Source organism: Apaloderma vittatum, unplaced genomic scaffold (assembly GCF_000703405.1).
Source record: "Apaloderma vittatum isolate BGI_N311 unplaced genomic scaffold, ASM70340v1 scaffold14230, whole genome shotgun sequence".
NCBI lineage: Eukaryota > Metazoa > Chordata > Aves > Trogoniformes > Trogonidae > Apaloderma > Apaloderma vittatum.
In genome coordinates this window covers 79213-96794 of record NW_009692980.1, presented here as the reverse complement: position 1 = coordinate 96794, position 17582 = coordinate 79213, and the positions used below count along the sequence as shown (strand labels likewise).

General features: G+C 40.4%; 1 protein-coding gene across 1 annotated transcript in view; it reads left to right on the top strand.

The window, feature by feature from the left end:
* The first annotated feature begins 935 nt into the window (after positions 1 to 935).
* EHF (ets homologous factor) overlaps positions 936 to 17582 on the top strand; it is a 30689-nt gene continuing 14042 nt past the window's right edge. Inside the window, exon 1 of the mRNA XM_009876579.1 lies at positions 936 to 1018. The gene's annotated coding sequence lies outside the window, so the exon portion shown is untranslated. The remainder of the gene's footprint in view (positions 1019 to 17582) is intronic.

The following is a 17582-nucleotide window of genomic DNA, read 5'->3' as shown; positions in this document are numbered from 1 at the left end:
AAGCACTGATCTTTCATAGGGAAACACATTTTCCTTGCTCTTGACCCCAGCTGAGAGCTTAACTGATGACTGAATTAGGGGAAGGCCTCTAATGCAATGCCCAGGCTGTGGCTCAGTGGAATAAGCAAAAATATTTTGCCTGACTTCCACAGGCTGTGAAGCAGGTGCCTCAAGAAAAGTTTTAGCTTTCTCTTGCTGGTCTTAATCTTCAGAATTAGAAAGCTTAGAAGCAAAGAAATGAAGAACTGTGCACTCATCCATATTCATCTGCCCTGCTAACCTGCATGTAGCCCAGTTTTTATACTCAACCCCATATACACACAAACCAATGATTTTTTTCCTCATTTTTTACTCTCTATTAGATACGCAAAGAAGGTGGAGCATCAAGAGACTCCCCTTTCCTCATGCTTATGCACTTTGCAGGATGCTCAAGGTACAAAAAGAAAGAATTGAGCCTATGATATTGGCTCATCCAGTCCACCTCCCTGCCAGCTTATTCCATACTGTGCATCTCCTAATGTTATTTTCAGCCTAATTTTAATTTAGGATTTTTTTTCACTTCTCCTCATTCCAATTATACTCTCCCTATCTACCTGAAATAACCTTCATTAAAAAAAAAAAGGGGATGGTCTTAAAAAAACAACTACAAAGAAATCAATCCCTCATCCATTACCAGGTTTTCTTTTGTTCTGGAGCCACGCGTGTAACCCGGTTAGACCTGTTCTCTTTGAATACTGAGGACTGAGCTGGCCTTATGCAAATGCTCCCAACCTCATCTTGGTTGTTGTCGTTGCAGACCCAATCAGACGAATAGGAAGTGACCTAAGGAATTTCCCTATTGGCTGCCTGAGTGTTCAGCAAAATGTTTTAAAATTAATATCACATCATTTATCTTCACTCCCGGGAGTCTTTAGGAGACATAACCTAGCACCTGTGTTTACCCAACCTACCGTTCTGTAGACAGTTTTCTCATTGCCTCAGTTAAGGATTTCCACTCCAGACTCTGCAGCTAAATGAGGTAAGGTGCTTAGGTATATATATATCTATATATCTATATATCTATATATGTATTTTAAATACTTCCTTTAAATGAACAACAGAGGGGGGAAAAAAAAGAAAAAAAAGAGAATCATCTACTGGACTCATTGCCACCCTAGCGAGCCCCTCCCGTCTCACTTTGGAATAGCAGCTAAGCTCCTTTGAAAAAAGGCTTTTTAAGATTACAGTAAAGACTTCTATTTGACTTTGTGTTTTATTTCTGTTTAAATATTTCTGTTGCTTTTATGTTTGGCTGGGGTTAGATCTGCTGCCTTTACTTACCCCTAATGTCACTGAGGCGTTGAATCAAGCTGGTGGCTTCACCAGGATTACTTGAAGTTTCCTGCAGATCCCTTTTACTGTGATCTATCTAATAATACTCTGGGTCCTAAATCTGCTGCTTCTGTCCATGGTTCAGTACGGCAAGGGGTGAGAAAGCGGACCTTCTCGATTCCGTTGAGAGTGTTGGTGTCACAAAACGGAGACACACTTTACAGTGACGGTGCTTCGGTTTCTTTTAGTGATGAGGATGTGGATGGTGATTCCGCTGATAAAAAAAACCCAAATAATTCCTGAAGTACATTTATAATTTGGCTCGGTTTCATTCTCAAGGCAATATTTTGGCAGTTCCTGTGGTGAGGGGGGTTCTGCCGATCTTAGTCCCTAAAGCACTGCACAGAACCCAGCTAGGGTAAATATAGTTGTGAGTTGAGGCCTTGCCTGTTTGATTTTTATCTTTTCCAATGGTATTTTATTTTAATAGAACCTGAATTAGCCCCTTAAGGTATAGACACAGCTGTTTAAGTAACAGTAGAAGTGAATGTAAAGAGAAAGTTGCTCAAAATCTATGTTGATTTTGCAAAATAAGTGTTATGGGATTAGTGACAAATGTTTGCATTTCACCACATGAGATATTTTAGGCACATGCTCTTGGGTATATGGTTATAAAGTTATTGAATTTTATCAGAAATGTGCTTTTGGATTACTTCACCTAAAATATCAAATGCCACCTTTGCTTCTGAAGTATTCCAACTACCTTTTTTTTCCCTATTCTTTAGAAAATGAAAACAGTTCATAATGAACCTTGAGGTAAAAGTTTCATTTAGTGATTTTATTTGTACTTGTGTCACACAGGACTGTGTTAAATATAGCCATCCTGGACCAGTAATTTGTGAAAATTTTCATGCAATAAAAAAAAAGGCACTCCCTTAAGTTTTGTTTTGATAGCAAATTTGCAGGTAGCAATTTAAGCCAGTTTTCTGACATCTGTTTTGCACTGTAGAAAATACCAGAGCTGTAAAGCATACCATTTTCATCTCTAAAGCAAATGCAGAAACCAAAGTACACAGCTGCAATTAAAACTACAAAAACAAAAGCAAATGCAGAAACCAAATAACGCCGTTGCAATTAAAACTAGAAAAACAACAGGATTAGGGTGTTTCACCAGCAAATGTCACGAATAATGACAGTTTAATTCCTGGCCCTTACAGTTTTCAAAACCAGAAGTGACTGTTTTGTTAACAACGTGGGACTTCCCAGAATTTTTCTGAGTTTAATTAGGTGTCTTGAAGTAGAGCTTGTCTTCTAGAAAACTTCAAATCTGAAAAAAAAAAAAAAAGTCCGGAAGTCCAACAAAGGGAAGTTCATCAGAACTTTTTAAAGCGCACCAGTAATTCCTCTAAAAACTTTTTATCTCATTTTCAGTCAGATGCGGTCTAGCTTCAACATTCAGCCACCTGATTTTCTTGTCTTTTGATGGTTAGTATGAAGTTTTCCTGGGTGGTTAATTTCTGGGTTTTGTGTAGATAGCTGGGGACAAGTTCTTCCCTAGAGTCGTCTTTGATAATTGTGGTAGTTGCAGCTTCGGAGTCTATTCGTTCCCATGGAAAAACTGACACTACAGTGAAAACCTGTAGGACCTCAACCTGCTCCACTATAAGCTTTTCCATCCTATAATTACTTCTTTTTTCCCTTCTAATTTTTCAACATCTGCTGAGAAATTTGTATGTCAGGACTGGGCACACACTGTAGGACCGGCAGTGCTGAACATGGAGATAATATGAGTCCATATACGGGGATTTTGGGGTCATCATCCTCCAGACCCCATTCCTGACTTTGAGCATTGGTCCTACAAGCAGAGATGACGTTGTCATTTGTAGAGTTGACGTTGTTTGCTTGCTTTTTTTTTTTTTTAAATTTATTTTTTCAAGCCTTGGTGTCATTTGCAAAGCCTGTAACGACAGTCACAAAATATATTTTTCCCAAGTCATCGTAGTAAAGAATCTCATCTCAGACCAGAACAATGCACTGTTTGCCCTGGCACAAATCAGATAGCTCTTCACAGCAATTTATAGGATAACAATACTATATATTAGCCCAGTAGGGGTGAGATCAGGTAACAGAATGTGGTCTGTTTAACATGCAGTATTATTAGCCACTTGCCACCTGAGACAATAAGCTGTGATATTGCCACAGTAATTTCATGTTACTTCAGATATTCTCAGGGTGTTGTGAGCTTTCAGCAGTGCTGGAAACAGACAATAAGACCATTGGACAAAGACAAAATTAAATCATTTAGCTCCCACCAAACTTCTTTTTTTTCTTTTTTTCATTCTAAATGAATTTTATTATCGACATCAGTACTTACCCTGGCTGGTGGTTGCAGAGGAACAAATTACAATGAAGAGAGATCAAGCTGAAAAAGAAAAGTCATCCAGAGACACAGATGAAGAGAGATTAAAGAGAGAAAAGGAGGATTTCTGTAGGTGCGTCTGTGTCGAGATAGGACTGACATGTTAGTCTGTTACATGTCCCACAGCACCAAAAAAGAAACCTGTGAGGATGAAATTCTACATCTTCTGAAAAAGAGAATATTTATGTACAATTCTCACAGGAAAGGATTAATGGTTTTATTGTCTCAGTGAATTCAGACATGCCCATGAGCCATGACACCTTTCCAGAACTGGTGCTTATTTTCCCTCCCTTGTTTCCCCCTTACACGCTGCTTATAAATACGTCTCACTTAGTCTCAGGACCAAACCATTCAGTATTCTCCCAGGCAAACTCATCACTGATTACAGCATAGCCTGGAACTATTTTATGGAGTCTACAGTTACCTGCATTCTGTTGCTGTTTGCTTGCTTAGATTAAATCCCCACATGTGTGTTTCTCTCCGCAATACAACGAACACCACCTCTGTGAACTGGAGCAACGAAATACTGTGGAGAGAGGCAGGCTATGAAGTGGGTGCTATAGGACAGACCCATCGGACTTAAAAATTGGTCAGTGTGCTGAGACCAAGTGGTGGACAGAGATCAACGACGCCCTTCTTACTCTGATGGCAATGCGACCACGCTTCACAGGATTTTCCGTGGTCTTGCAGTGCTCTCTTTCTAATTACCCTTCCTACAGTTGTGAAGATCCTTTCTGAGGACTAGGCGTTCCTGAGGGGAGCAGCACATAAAAAGAAAAGGGTCACAAACTTAATTGTCAGTTGTCATCGCTAATGACACATGATGTTATGTTGTGGTAGAACCAAATATAAAGGCTTTGCTCTACGTGAGGAAATGAACAGAAATGCTAACGATTTTTGTAGCTTGCTTAGTCTGTGGTGTTCAGGGAAGCCTCTGCCTAGTCTTACAGCTTAGTTACTGTTGAACTTTCAAGCATAAGCTCACAGAGTTTTCTTCCAGATGAATATCTTGTGAACACCACTGAAGTCCAATACCATCTTTAGCAGAGTGTGTTGCCCTCAGCCGCTCAGCCAGCCTAAAGCTCAAGGGCGCTTCAAGATCTCTAACCACAGATGTCTGCCTCTCTACCTTCCTGTCCCTGCTTTCAGCACGCTCTGCAGCTCACATGTATTTCGGGCCCTGATGAACCAAGGATTTATTTCAGGCAGTTTTCAAGAAAAGAGCCCGTTGCAGACTTAGTAAGGGTGAAATTCATAATTAACACTGTTGATAGAAAGGGTAAGCAGAGAAGGGTTTGTTCACACAGCTGGCAGATGGAAAAGTAAGGATTAATTCGGTTTCTGTGGAAGTCATCACAAGCCTTTCTTAGTACGAGAGGTGTTTTGAGCTTTACTGGGATGCAGCTTGCACCTATTTCCTCAGTGCATGCTTAAAATGCTTGGGACATTTTTTGGTCATTGGTCTATAGACTGGTGAGAATGAATAAACATGGAGTCATGTAAGTAGTAGAGCAAGCAACTGGCATTTGGGATTTTATGTGTCTCCCTCTGAGGAAGAACCCTTAAAGGCTCCTCTTCCCAAAGCTGGCTTTGCACGTGCTTATCATTACCTTATTCCTTCGCTGATCTTGTGAAATGCGCTCCCCAGGAAAGAGCCTGAGAACTACTACACAAAAGAGCTGTCTGGGGTTAGATAATCACAGGTTATAGACCAATAAGATGGTGCAACAGAAGAGAATTGCTTTGCAATAGTGAAAATAAAGTCATTCTACTTAAAGGATCTGCAAACACAAAGAATAAAATAAAATTTCCTGCCTGTTATGAAGGAAGGATACAGGCATAACCACTTGGGGTATTTCTGCAGCTCACTATCAGATGTATCCAGAATAGTCTTCTCAGCCCTTACAAGTGCCATCATCATCAGATTTGGTTTTGTTTTTAAAAACCACTCTGGGTTTTCTTTCATCTAGCCTTGAACAGGCAACTAATTTATATTGCTATATAATTAACAAACCCATGTATAACTGACCAAGATGCTATGGTCAGGAATCAGACTAAGTCCACGATATAATGATTACCCCCAAACTTTCTTAATGATTCTTAGTGAAACATGTAATTATTATTACACAACAATCTAGAAGCTTGCATCTCGATGATGCATTTTCAAAGTATGCATTGTTGAGCAATTGTTTCATAGATTGGCATGGCTATGGAGGGGCTTTATCAGTGAGTAAAATTTGGATACATTCGAGGACACTGTTCTCATCTCTTTTGCAATGGGATCTAACACACCGCTCACACACAACAGACCGTGCTCCCAGACAGCTGCCCTGACAGAGGAGGATGAAAAAGTTTTGGAAGACTGAATTATTAGGTGATTAGATGAGTAAGATATCCTTATAGACTCATCAAAAGCAGGATATGCAAAATGCAATAGATATAGTTTTTCCTTCAGTTAGTGGCTTGTAGATAACCCTACCTTCCCCAAGATTTTTTTTCTGATAGCTGTAATACTTTGTAAGAGCAGGTAGAAACTTCTCTTCCTCCTTTAAAATCTCAAATGATTAAATGTTTCTGGATGATAGTCAAATTGCAGTCAATCCAGCAAATTTTTCTTAGTCTGCCTGTAGCCACTCCTGATAAACACACAAACATACGTGCACATGCACATCCCTTACCTCCTGTACAGGCTTTCCCGCTTTGCTTTTAAAAACAGTAATTCAAACATTTTGCCTCCATTTCAGCCAATTTTGTTTGCTAATCTGAATAACTCATTCACTTAATCCTTTAAAATGCAAATCTATTTGTGTTTGGTATTTGGTAGATATGTGTATTTCCTTGGTAGATACAAAGGAGTGACCAGCATTCTGCACTGACTGGCGGTTTTTTTCAGCAGCTAGCGAGGGGCTGCTTATGCCAAGAATCCTGGCTCAAGCTGTCTCTGACCTCCACAACTGCTGGTTTTGCCCTGTGCTGCAGCAGTTTTTCTGTCAGGAATGTATCTTAGAGGTCTTTTCCAGGCTTAAAGATTCTATAATTCTATGTGCATGGCCTGAGAGCTGCTGTGCTCATGGCTGCCCTTCCCCAAAGCCCAGAGTATGAGCAGCATGCCTGCAGCTCTAACACCAGCCAAGCTCTTCTACTGAGGGATGCACAGCCTCCGAGGTGTTAATATAATCAGTGCTACTACACATGTGAAGAGCTAAGAGGGCTTTGGGTCATTTAGAACCAAGGTATCAACAAACGTCATATGTCATATGCTATGACACATGCTCAATATTTAAAATCTTACAAAGATTTAATCATTAAAGATAAAAAGTAAAGATTAAAAAAGTGCTCAGTGCCTGAAAATAGTTGTTACAAGGATCTCTGCTAACACTCCCTTCCGAAAACAATGTTAAAGTTAGTATAATTCACACGGTAATAAATCTCCTTTGAAGAAAATAGTTGTTTGAAATAGTCCGGAAATATTTCTGTTGGTTTTGTTGGTGGAACCTGTTCCAGTTACCTTGAGGACTAAGTGAGGTACATACCTGTACAGGGCAGCAAAAAGAACTGAGGGAAGCAAGCTTTCTTCCCTGTTTCTGACTCTTCCAGCCACTATCCCAGAGACCAACCACAAACTCTGCCATAGCTGTAAGACCTAGCACTCTAGATAGAGATAGGTAACTGGAGATGATGTTTTTGTCTGGTTTACTGGTTACAGGTTGGTGGCATTTGAAAGCAGCTTCACAGGCCAGGTCAGCCAGTCTGACTAAGTAGAAGGCACAAAACAAAAGAGGGAGGAAAGAAATGAAATATAGTTTTAAATAAAAGAAAGAAGGAGGGATAAAAGGAATAGCAGAGATCCATGAAAGAGAAGTAATGGGACAGCAAACTTCACACCCTAGGTAGCATTTGAGACAAATCATAGAATTGTTTGGGTTGGGAAAGACCTTTAAGATCACGGAGTCCAAGCGTAGTTCGCTGAGGCTTCGTTTCGTGATTACAGTGGCGAGGCTCTGCAGAGCGTTCCCTGGTGACCAGGTGCACAACAGTCATGTTAGGCAAGTTTATTACTTCCAGCACAGCTGCTCTGTGGTGACATTACTACCTGTTTGCTGTAATATTTCAGTCTGGTATGCGACATTTTCTGTCTTTTATCAATGATTCTACATAAAAGGCTGGGTTACGCTTCTCTTACCCAGACAAATTGAATAGACGTTTTTACATGTCAGTAGAGTGGAATCAGGATCCTCCCTCTTTTGACAGGGAATTTGCTTTTTAAAATTCTTTTCTTTCATTGTGTTTAAAAAAAAAAAATAGCAAAGAAAGGGAGAAAAAAAGCACCTTGAAATAGCTGTGGTTCCACAGAAGAGAAATTCTGAATTTCAGCCAGCTCTACTTAGGAATTTCTAGCTCATTTTCAGGATCATACAGAGGTCAAGGGCAGCTTTTTCTGATTTAACACTTCAAGCATAGACTTAATTGGCTAGCTTAACATTCACATCTCTACTAGGCACATAATAGCCATGATGCACAGAAGAATCTTGGTTTCAGTCTGAACAGGTCTCTTTTTTTATAGAAAATTCTTTCCCTTATTTAATACCTCCTCTTTGCCCTCAGAAACTCCACAATCGTTCTAACTCATCTGCATGTTGAAATTTTTGCTGGAGACATGATGCAATGGATAGCAATGGAGCTTGAGCCGGAAGGATTGACTTGTCCATTAACTTGTCATATGACTTAAGCAAATAATTTCAGATCTGTGTCTCAATTTTCTTGTTTGTAATAAGGAGGTAATGCTAGTTCCTCCCTTCGTTTCTGTGCTTTTTGCTATTTGCTGCTTTTGCTGTCTCTGTAAGACTCTCCTGCTCTGTAGTGTTCCAGAAGTTCTTCCATCGCTGCAGGCTTAATTGCAGAAGAACCTAAATTTAATCCAGATCTCAGCTGAGTACTTAGTACTCATGGACTTAAATTTGTAAGTTTTTTTTTAATTTAAATAGTAAGTTAAGGGTTGGAGTGTGTGTAGGTTCATATAGGGAAGAAAATCTTCCCAGCACTTCACGTTTTCTGTAGCTCTCCTTTACTGCTTACACTTAAATTGTTGAGTTTTCCTGCTAATTTTCAAGCCGCTGTGTCTCACCTGGTTTTTCTTTATGTATTCTGTATGACACATCTTCTGACTTAAGTCTTAAAACAGTCTGTTACTTTGACCTGTTGAGGTTTCAGCTGATGGAAAAGTACGGTATTGAGCTCACCTCCAAGACCAGGCTATTCTGTAGTTACGAAGCAGGAGAGAGTTCATCTAAGAATCAAAAGAGTACATTTGTACAAAACCCGGCTGGAAAAGCTCTATCGTCAAACCGGCCCAGGCTGTTAAGGCAGATGCCTGGGTTTGCTCTTTTGTTTATTATATTCCAACGAATCAAAGCTGACCTGTGTTGTTATCGGAGTAGAGGAGCAGGTGCAAAAAAATAACTCTGCTGCCAACTCAAACGAAAGGGTAGGACTAATACCCTCTGGGAGGTATTGAGAAGATAACAGAGAGCCATGCCAGCAACTGAATTAACGGCTTTATTTACGGTGGGTTTTACTTAATAACCTGCTCCTAACACTGACACATAAATACTCCATTGTATTGTTTAATGAAACCACTGGAGAAATCAATGAAAACAGGATGGGCAGCTCTCACAGTGCCAGGTGAGAAGGAGCAATACCGTGGAAGTGTTGCTTCTCTAACCACAGGCAGAAGAGAGAAAGGAAGCCGTTTTCTGCTTTTACAAAAGTGGGGAGACAGTGTCCCACAGCTTCTTGCCTTCCCTATATTAGGTGGTTGCAGAGCAAGGAAACTTCATTCCCCTCATCTTCCAGTTGCTTTTAAGGAGGGCAGGGAGCCCCAGCATATACATCAGCTCCTGTCCCAGTGCCCTGTGGCTCTGGGGGACTCAGGGCTTCCCTGAGGTCCTGGGTGTGTGGGGCAAGCAAGCCTGCCGGGCGGCGCACCCCTGCCGCTACACCAGGGGTAGGGCAGACAGCTCTTGTGCAGCCAGCAGAGCAGGATGCTAGGGCAGTGGTCTTGCGATCTCTTATTCTTTACACAGCAAATATAACACGAAGAAAGAGCACAGATGTAGCTGGGCTCCAAATAAATCCGTACTAGCCACACACAAACATGCAAGCCTGAACAACAGTCAAACAACAGTCCGACAGCAAGTTCCTGAGATAAGGTCAGTGAGCTCCAGGGGTAGATGCCGTCTGGGGACACACTCCTTTGCAAACAATTTGCCCACCTCGGGGTGTTTGTAACCCGCAGAGGAGTGCAGGGGGAGCAGGCATCCTGGCTGGAGTTACCATGCAGGTGGGGTTGGTGAGACCTGGCTCAGCACTAGGGAACTGTGGCTGACCTGGGCAGAGGAGTTAATACCCATATAAACCCTCCTTGTTGGCTGCACACAATGAACCTTCCCACCATTAGCCCTGCTCTGCCTCTGCTGTACCTCCTTGAAATATCCTTTTGTTATCATGCCAGCAAAAGAGTGTCATCAGATTGTGGATAGTCAGGCAGTGGGTTGTAATAAGGTACAAACGCCACTACTGATGAGGGCTGTCCTCCAGCAAGCTACCTAGTTTAGGATAAAACACTTTACACTCAACTTCCAGCTTCCCCATTCTATCCAGGTTATATTGTGCCCCTCATGTATTTAATGAAGAAAACACTGAGACTGTTGACTGAATGAATCAGTTACTGTGAAAAACAGTAGTCCCAATAGGAAAATTTGTATGTTCCCCAAGATGCTTTCCCAGTTCTGGTCTCCATCCCATCTTCCTTATTCTCTTTAGCACTCACTCAGAAACCAGCCCCAAGGAAGAAACCAGCGGTTTCCAAGCAGATGCCTTTTTTATAAAACTGAAATATATGAAACAGAGCTTACGAAAAGGAAAAGAGAAAAAAAAAAGATATTTTTATTTTGGCAGTAGGCAAATTAGTGGTAGTTACTGTTAAAAAACAGACTAGTCCCATAGCAAAAGAGAAATGCTGGTGGTAACAGCGGTTAAAAATAAACTCCCCTGTGAAACATTGGCTGTTGCAGCAGCATATGTCAGTCTCTGCATCTGAGTGGCTGTTGTGTCAGAAACACTTCAGCACCTAGTGAGAGCCAAACATGAACACAAACACGTTTATTATTGTTATTGTTTTCATTATTCACTAATATCCGAACAGGCACACAGGCTACGTTAGCAGTATGGAAAGCAGTTCCCTCAACATGCTGTCAGTCTCCAGTGCAATGCAAGGAGAAGCTGTCACGGAAGGTGGTTGGGAAGTGGTTGGGAAACCAGAGCCAAGGGAAAAAGTGAAGGCGTTAGAACATAATGGTAATATTTTGTTAGCTGTTGAAGTTCTTCCTTAATTATAGGCATGTGGCTTGTCAAGCTACAGGGGCATCTAGAGTGCTTTTTGGCCATTTGTGTATTTAGTGTATCGTAAGCAAAAGAAAGGTGTTTAGCAAAAGGAGATTAGGGAGATGAGCTGGCTCCTGGTTAGAGGAAGGATGTACCAGGGAGATAGGAAGGACATGAAAGAGGTGTGGAGTTGTTCCATGAGGTGTGGCATTACGTGCTGAAAGAAGACTAAAGAGCAAAGGCAGTTTTTCCCATTATTGTATTTTCCAAGACTCTGTATCCCTGAGGCTAGGCTGATGAATCTATGGCAAATGACTTCTAAATATTCAGGAAAAAATGGCTGACCCAAATTATCATGAACTTGCTGAGGTAGTGCAGTCAGTGATGAACGGAGTGCCATATACTGGACAAAGTCAGGTTTTGCAGCACCAGCTCTGAAAAATAAAAAACCCCAAAGCCCGCTTTTCTGCCAGATCTTACCAAATGTGTCTACTTGTTCCAAGCATTTATCACAAGACAGGAAATCTTTTTTTGACTTGCTTTTGTCTTAGCTCCATGACTAGCAATTCCACTAATAATACAGAAATCTGTGCACAGGTCTTCTGCAAGAGGACAATGAGATTTTTCACATTAAATAAATGATAATATTCTTTTATTCATATTCAGAAATTAGTGTCATGGCAAGAAGAGGAATATCTAGCTTGTGATGTGGTGAGGAAGCATGGATCCCAAGCACGGTATCCTTAAGTGGCAGGTTCTGGTTCACTGTTTCCTCTGCTAAGGTAACATAACTATATGGGCAAAAATTGCAAAAGTGCCAACCTTTGGCGTTTAGCACTGCCAGACACATCTATGCCTTGAGGACTCCCTGTTCACATTTGGCTTTCTGTTTGCTCCTGATTTAGAAAAACAAACAAACAAACAAAGCCAAGCATCTTTTAAAATTCTCCCTTTTATTTTCATTATACTAATGAGTACCTTTAAAATTGAAGTCAGTTCATATGAAGATTGTTGATTGTGAAAAAAAGGGGTCAGAGAAAAAACAGCCTATGAGAATTTGCGTATCATCAAGTAAATTTGCTTTTTTTTTATTTTGAATTCATAAAGTGAACTTTGTTCTCTCTCAAAAAGGAAACTGAACTATGGTTTTGTCTTTAAATTACATCTTTAAAAGAGAGATAAGAACCAAACCCAAACCCTGGAGCAGGAGGATAGCTCAGATACAGATCTAGCTCCTAACTTTCCTACCCAAGCTTCTCTTTAGTTAAAATATATATACAAGATTTTGAAGCATCCATATGAACATGTTAAAACAACCACCACATATCTCTTACAAAAGTTGCCTTGTAGTGCATCATGAACGTCAGATCTTTAGTAATAGAAGATTCCAATCAAGCTTTATTTGATTTTGTTTATCATGATCCTATCTGTAATGTAGGTAAATGTTAAATGTTCTTTTTCTATTCATCTTCCTTTTTCTGGTCTTTCGGATTACCTTCATGTATATGTTTAATATATAATGTTCAAAGAAAACAAAGGAATAAAACCAGCTCTTCCTTTCCAAAAGCCCACAACAGTAAATGATCAAGGTTTCAATGTAGACTCTGAAAGCTCACCAAGAGTCAGTTTTGCACATGGAAAGGTGGTTTTACATGTATGAACCACAGCTGCACACACTAAAAATGTAGAAACACAAGAATATGCATTTCAGAGAGGTGTAGAAAGGGAAAATATTCCCCTCAAAGCCTCAGACCATAATCACGAATACAAAGAGTTTTGGCGATTATTTAGAAAACTTTCTTATAAAAGTTACTTCATGAACCTCACACTCACAATGTGATTCAGTAAACCAGTTTTGTTACTGTGGCCCAAAGGTAGACATGATGGACTAAAAACGAAATGCATCAAACGGTCAGTATATTATCGAACAAATGAACCTTATTCAAAACATTCCAGGAGTTTGGAAACAAATTTTTATGGCTTATGTTCGCAATATCAGTTATGAGTCTTGAAACTGTAATCACTCATGCCAAGCTGCACAGGTTGTCACCTGAATGCTACCTTGCAGGTCACAGCAAACTTGTTCAAAGTTGAGTTTTTTGTTGTGGAGTGGATCCCTACTGCGAATCAGCCTGCAGATGAGCTGTTTCTTTCGAGGCGTCTTTCTGCTTTTTACACACTAAAAAAAGAAAAGGATGAAAACAAAGAAGTGTGTGGTGGCTCCATGTGGATGTGCGTGGCCAGAAGAGATCCTAACATGCTGCAGAGCAGGTCATATCTGAAAGTGGGTTGTGGCAGAGAGGTTATCTGGGAGCGTGGCACAGGATGAACCTGAGATATTTGCAAAACAGGCAGATAGAGATCCTAGTGCAATCTTAGGGTCAGCCTTAACTGTAAGTATTAGGCACATTGGCTCAGAACAAGACCCTGGAGCCCTGGTAGCAATACACATTAAATGACAGGAGAAAAAAAAAAAAACAAAGCAAAAGACAGAAGATCCAAAGCTCATGGTAACAGGCAAATAGACTCTTAACATTCATATATTCAGTTTGTGCCTGCCCTTACTGCCACCGGAGATGTAAAATAGGTGCTTGGAATGCAAACCAGCTAATTGATCCTGTACATTACAAGTACAATGCTTTTATGGTTCTGAAGTAACCATATGCGTAAAGCAGGTCCACCCGCTTTGTTGTACATGTCCTTTGTTTCCGGCATCTTGAAAATTCGGCCCACTTGGTTGTCTTTTGATTTTTCAAGATAAAGATTAAAATCCAGATTCTATTCCTCTGCAGCTGCAGTTATTACCCAGTATTATTTATTTTAGATTGTTGTTTAAGTGCTTGCTGTAATCCAAGGTGCAGTAATGATCTAAAATATTTAATGTAATCTGTAGATACTTGTTCCATAAACTCTGAGCCCTGAAAAGCAGGGATTGTGTCTTCAATGTGTACATAACATACTTCAAAGAAAATAGGCCCAGGTGAAATCTACATTTGAAGTTCAGCCATGATGGTAAAAGGGGAAAAATGGGGAAGGATCCCATAGGTAAATACGCCAAAAGAGATCCACCCTTTTGGACATGCCAGAAGGAGCTGCACTGAGCTTGTCTCAGCTAGAAGTCACTCTTAGACTTTGCATAGCTTACGGGTGGAGTCATAGTTTAATAGTTTCAATCAGTTTTGCCTTAGACATCTTCTTTTGTGTTTTGCATAGGGTACATATCTTTACAAACCAGAAGGCTGTAGGCCCTCTTCCCCTATGGGCCCCACACCCCCTCATATTTGTAATTAATGATACCTTCAGCTCAGTTCAGTGTTGTAACATCAGCAACCACACAAATCAATGTCAGAACAATCACTCTGCTTGTAGTACTTTAGGACTTGCTCGTTTTCTCTGTACTGCTTATTCACCTTTCATAGTGTGTTTAGCATTTTCCTGTCATTTAACATGAGCTGTTATTGAAAGAGCCTGATTCAAAGAAAGGAAAACTCATTATCTGGATGTTAAGACTCATCAGGCTGAGTGTGGAAATAGGGATCAAAGTAATTTATTTTCAGAGCAGAACTGTAGTGCAATAAAATGATTTGTATAGAGTGCACTATACAGTGTTCAAGGTTCAAGGATTTGTAAATATGTTTTTCTGCAATGCTGGATTTGCTCCATGGGCAGGCCATGGCTCCTTGCTCTTTCCACTTCTGCTATAATGGTACTCAGAGTGGTCAGGCAGTCAAAGAAGACAAGAACTGGACAAATGACCTGCTGATACTGCCAGGCTGCTGGGTTGTAACACAAAGTTCCCGCTGACTCCAGTGAGAGCTTTCACTGAGAGAGGTCTTCAAGGTTTTGACTGTGAATACCATCTGAAATATTGAATAGAGGTGAAAGATTTTAATTTTTTTGTAATGCATTCATTCCTTGTCATGTGACTTTCTAGAAGGAATGCTGCTGAACACCAGCACTTGCTTCCTCTCACAACCTTGCAATGTTCCCAGTAGCATAGTAGGATTATGCTCCAGAGACCTCTCCTCTTCAGTAGCAAAGAAAGGAAGTGTGTGTATGGACATGGGTGTACAGAAACCTGCAATGCACACACACAGAGGCATAAGCATGTATGTACGTGAATATAAACACGTGTATATACACATAAGCTATTTCACATGTGCTTTCATTTATAATGTAGCATGTAGGTCCCTTCCAACCCAAGGAATTCTATGATTCTATGTCTTAATAGAAAGACAGATCCCAGGGTCTTTATATTGTTTTCCAAAATCTCAGCTCAGCTAAGATCCCTTTTTAACATGGTTTCCTGAGGAAACAAGGCTTTTGTGGTTATCCTGTCTGTGTGCTGGCTTTTGCGTTTGGCCCGTAACAATCTCTGAGTCTCATCGCTAATTTTAATTAAATTTGATATGGAGCAGAAGTCTCAAAGATATGTAGTTCTTACAGGATTAATGAAAACCAGCTGCCAAGTACAGCAGGAAAACCTATTAATACTCTATCTGAAAGAAAGACTGAAGCTTGTGCTCACTGCTTTGAGACAATGAGATATTATGAATGCCCCAACCGTGGGAAAAACTTCAATCAGCACTCACATCTTGCTAGACACTAGAGAATCCAACCACAAGATACACATTCATAGGAAACCAGGCTTTATTAGTTCCACCGTTCACTTTGATACATGGCATATGATTAAAAGAAAACCGAACATATTATGTGTCCTTCCCCTTGAGGCTTCACACCTTTAACCAGGTTTGTCTGTACACAAGGGAGATTTGAGGATTTGGCCCTAAACTAATGAAGAGCACACCCCTTCCAATATCCTGACTCAAAATCGTTCCAAGTATGAGATGAGACACTGCTATAAGAATAAACCTGCCACGACCTTGTATCAAAGAGAGGCACATACAGGATGAGATGGAGAAAATCAAAGTCTAGTTTTCATATGAAAAGTACTTTCAGCATGATGCTGTACAATTCCAAGAAAAGGTGTGGAAGTTACGTTAGCAGGACTTTATACCCATCTTGAACAAAGTACTACAACGATTTCCAAATGAGAAACACACTTGCATTGAGAAAAAGCTCCCTGATTCAAGAGAGACAGGAACCTACTGGAGAGAGTCCAGGGGAGAGTTACGAGGATGATCAAGGGACTGAACATCTCTGCTGGGAAGAGAAACTGAGAGACCTGGGGCTGTTCAGCCTTGAAAGGAGACGGCTGAGAGGGGATTGATTGATGTAGAGAAATATCTGAGGAGTGGGGTTCAAGAGGAAGGGGACAATCTCTTCTCAGTGGTGCCCAGCAACAGAAAAAGGAATAATGGGTTTAAGTTAGAACAGAGGAAGTTCCAGCTCAACATGGGGAGAAACTTGTTGGTTGTGCGGGTGCCGGAGCCCTGGCCCAGGCTGCCCAGAGAGGGTGTGGAGTCTCCTGCTCTGGAGACTTTCCAACCCACCTGGACGTGTTCCTGTGGGGCTGCCCTGGGTGACCCTGCTCTGGCAGGGGGTGGCACTGGGGGATCTCCGGAGGTCGCTTCCAACCCTATGATTCTTTGGGAGATTTTGGGTTAAAGCTAAATCCAGCCCTGTTCCTGTCATATTGCAAATACATCCTGTCTTACATGACTGTTCCCACAGGCCGTACTGCAAATAAATTAAGTTATTCTGGTTGAGATAACTTATACAGCTTTCAAAACCTGGATGATTAATTTATAAAGTTCAATGCACATTATCTGAAAATACTCTGGAGAACAATTGTCTGCTTGAATATGACAGGAGAATATTTTAAAGGAGAATAACTGAAATCTGAATGTGGGGAAGAGACTAACAGAGTGCTTCTTCTCAGATCTCTAACGTGCATTGGTTTTTGCTACTGCTGGGATGGAAAATCTATGAAGGAGAAATTATTTGGTTTATTTAACTATCTATAGCTTCAGTTGTTGAATCAGAACGTCATAGGACCCTTTAGTTTGGGCATTCAACTGTCTCAGTTATGAAGCAGAAAGAATGACTGTTTACCTGAACTGAATTTTCAGGGCAAAACTACACAGGAGTTTGAACACAGCAATTATTTCAGCTTGTGTGCACACATTTTCCCAGACACATTTTTAATTGCACAAATATCATGCATGAAAATTATGCAGAATTCCAAAAACTGCAGAAGTTGTAGAAGACAAGCCCACGTAACATTCTGAAATGGCTTCTAAAAATGTGATTTCAAATCAATAATTGAAATTCAATATGAACTGCATACTTTAATTTTTTTAAAAGAAGTTTACCAAACGAAGTTTCTGAGCGTGTTTTGCTAATCCTCCAGCTTTATAGTTTTCCCAGAAGAGCTGGCATTCTATCTTATGTCTAGCTGATACTGTAGGAAGCTCTTTAGAGTTAGTACTTCATTCATACCTAATTGTCTTAAATGATTAAAAAACAAGTTAAATAAATAATTGTATCATCATAAACCTGTGCAATT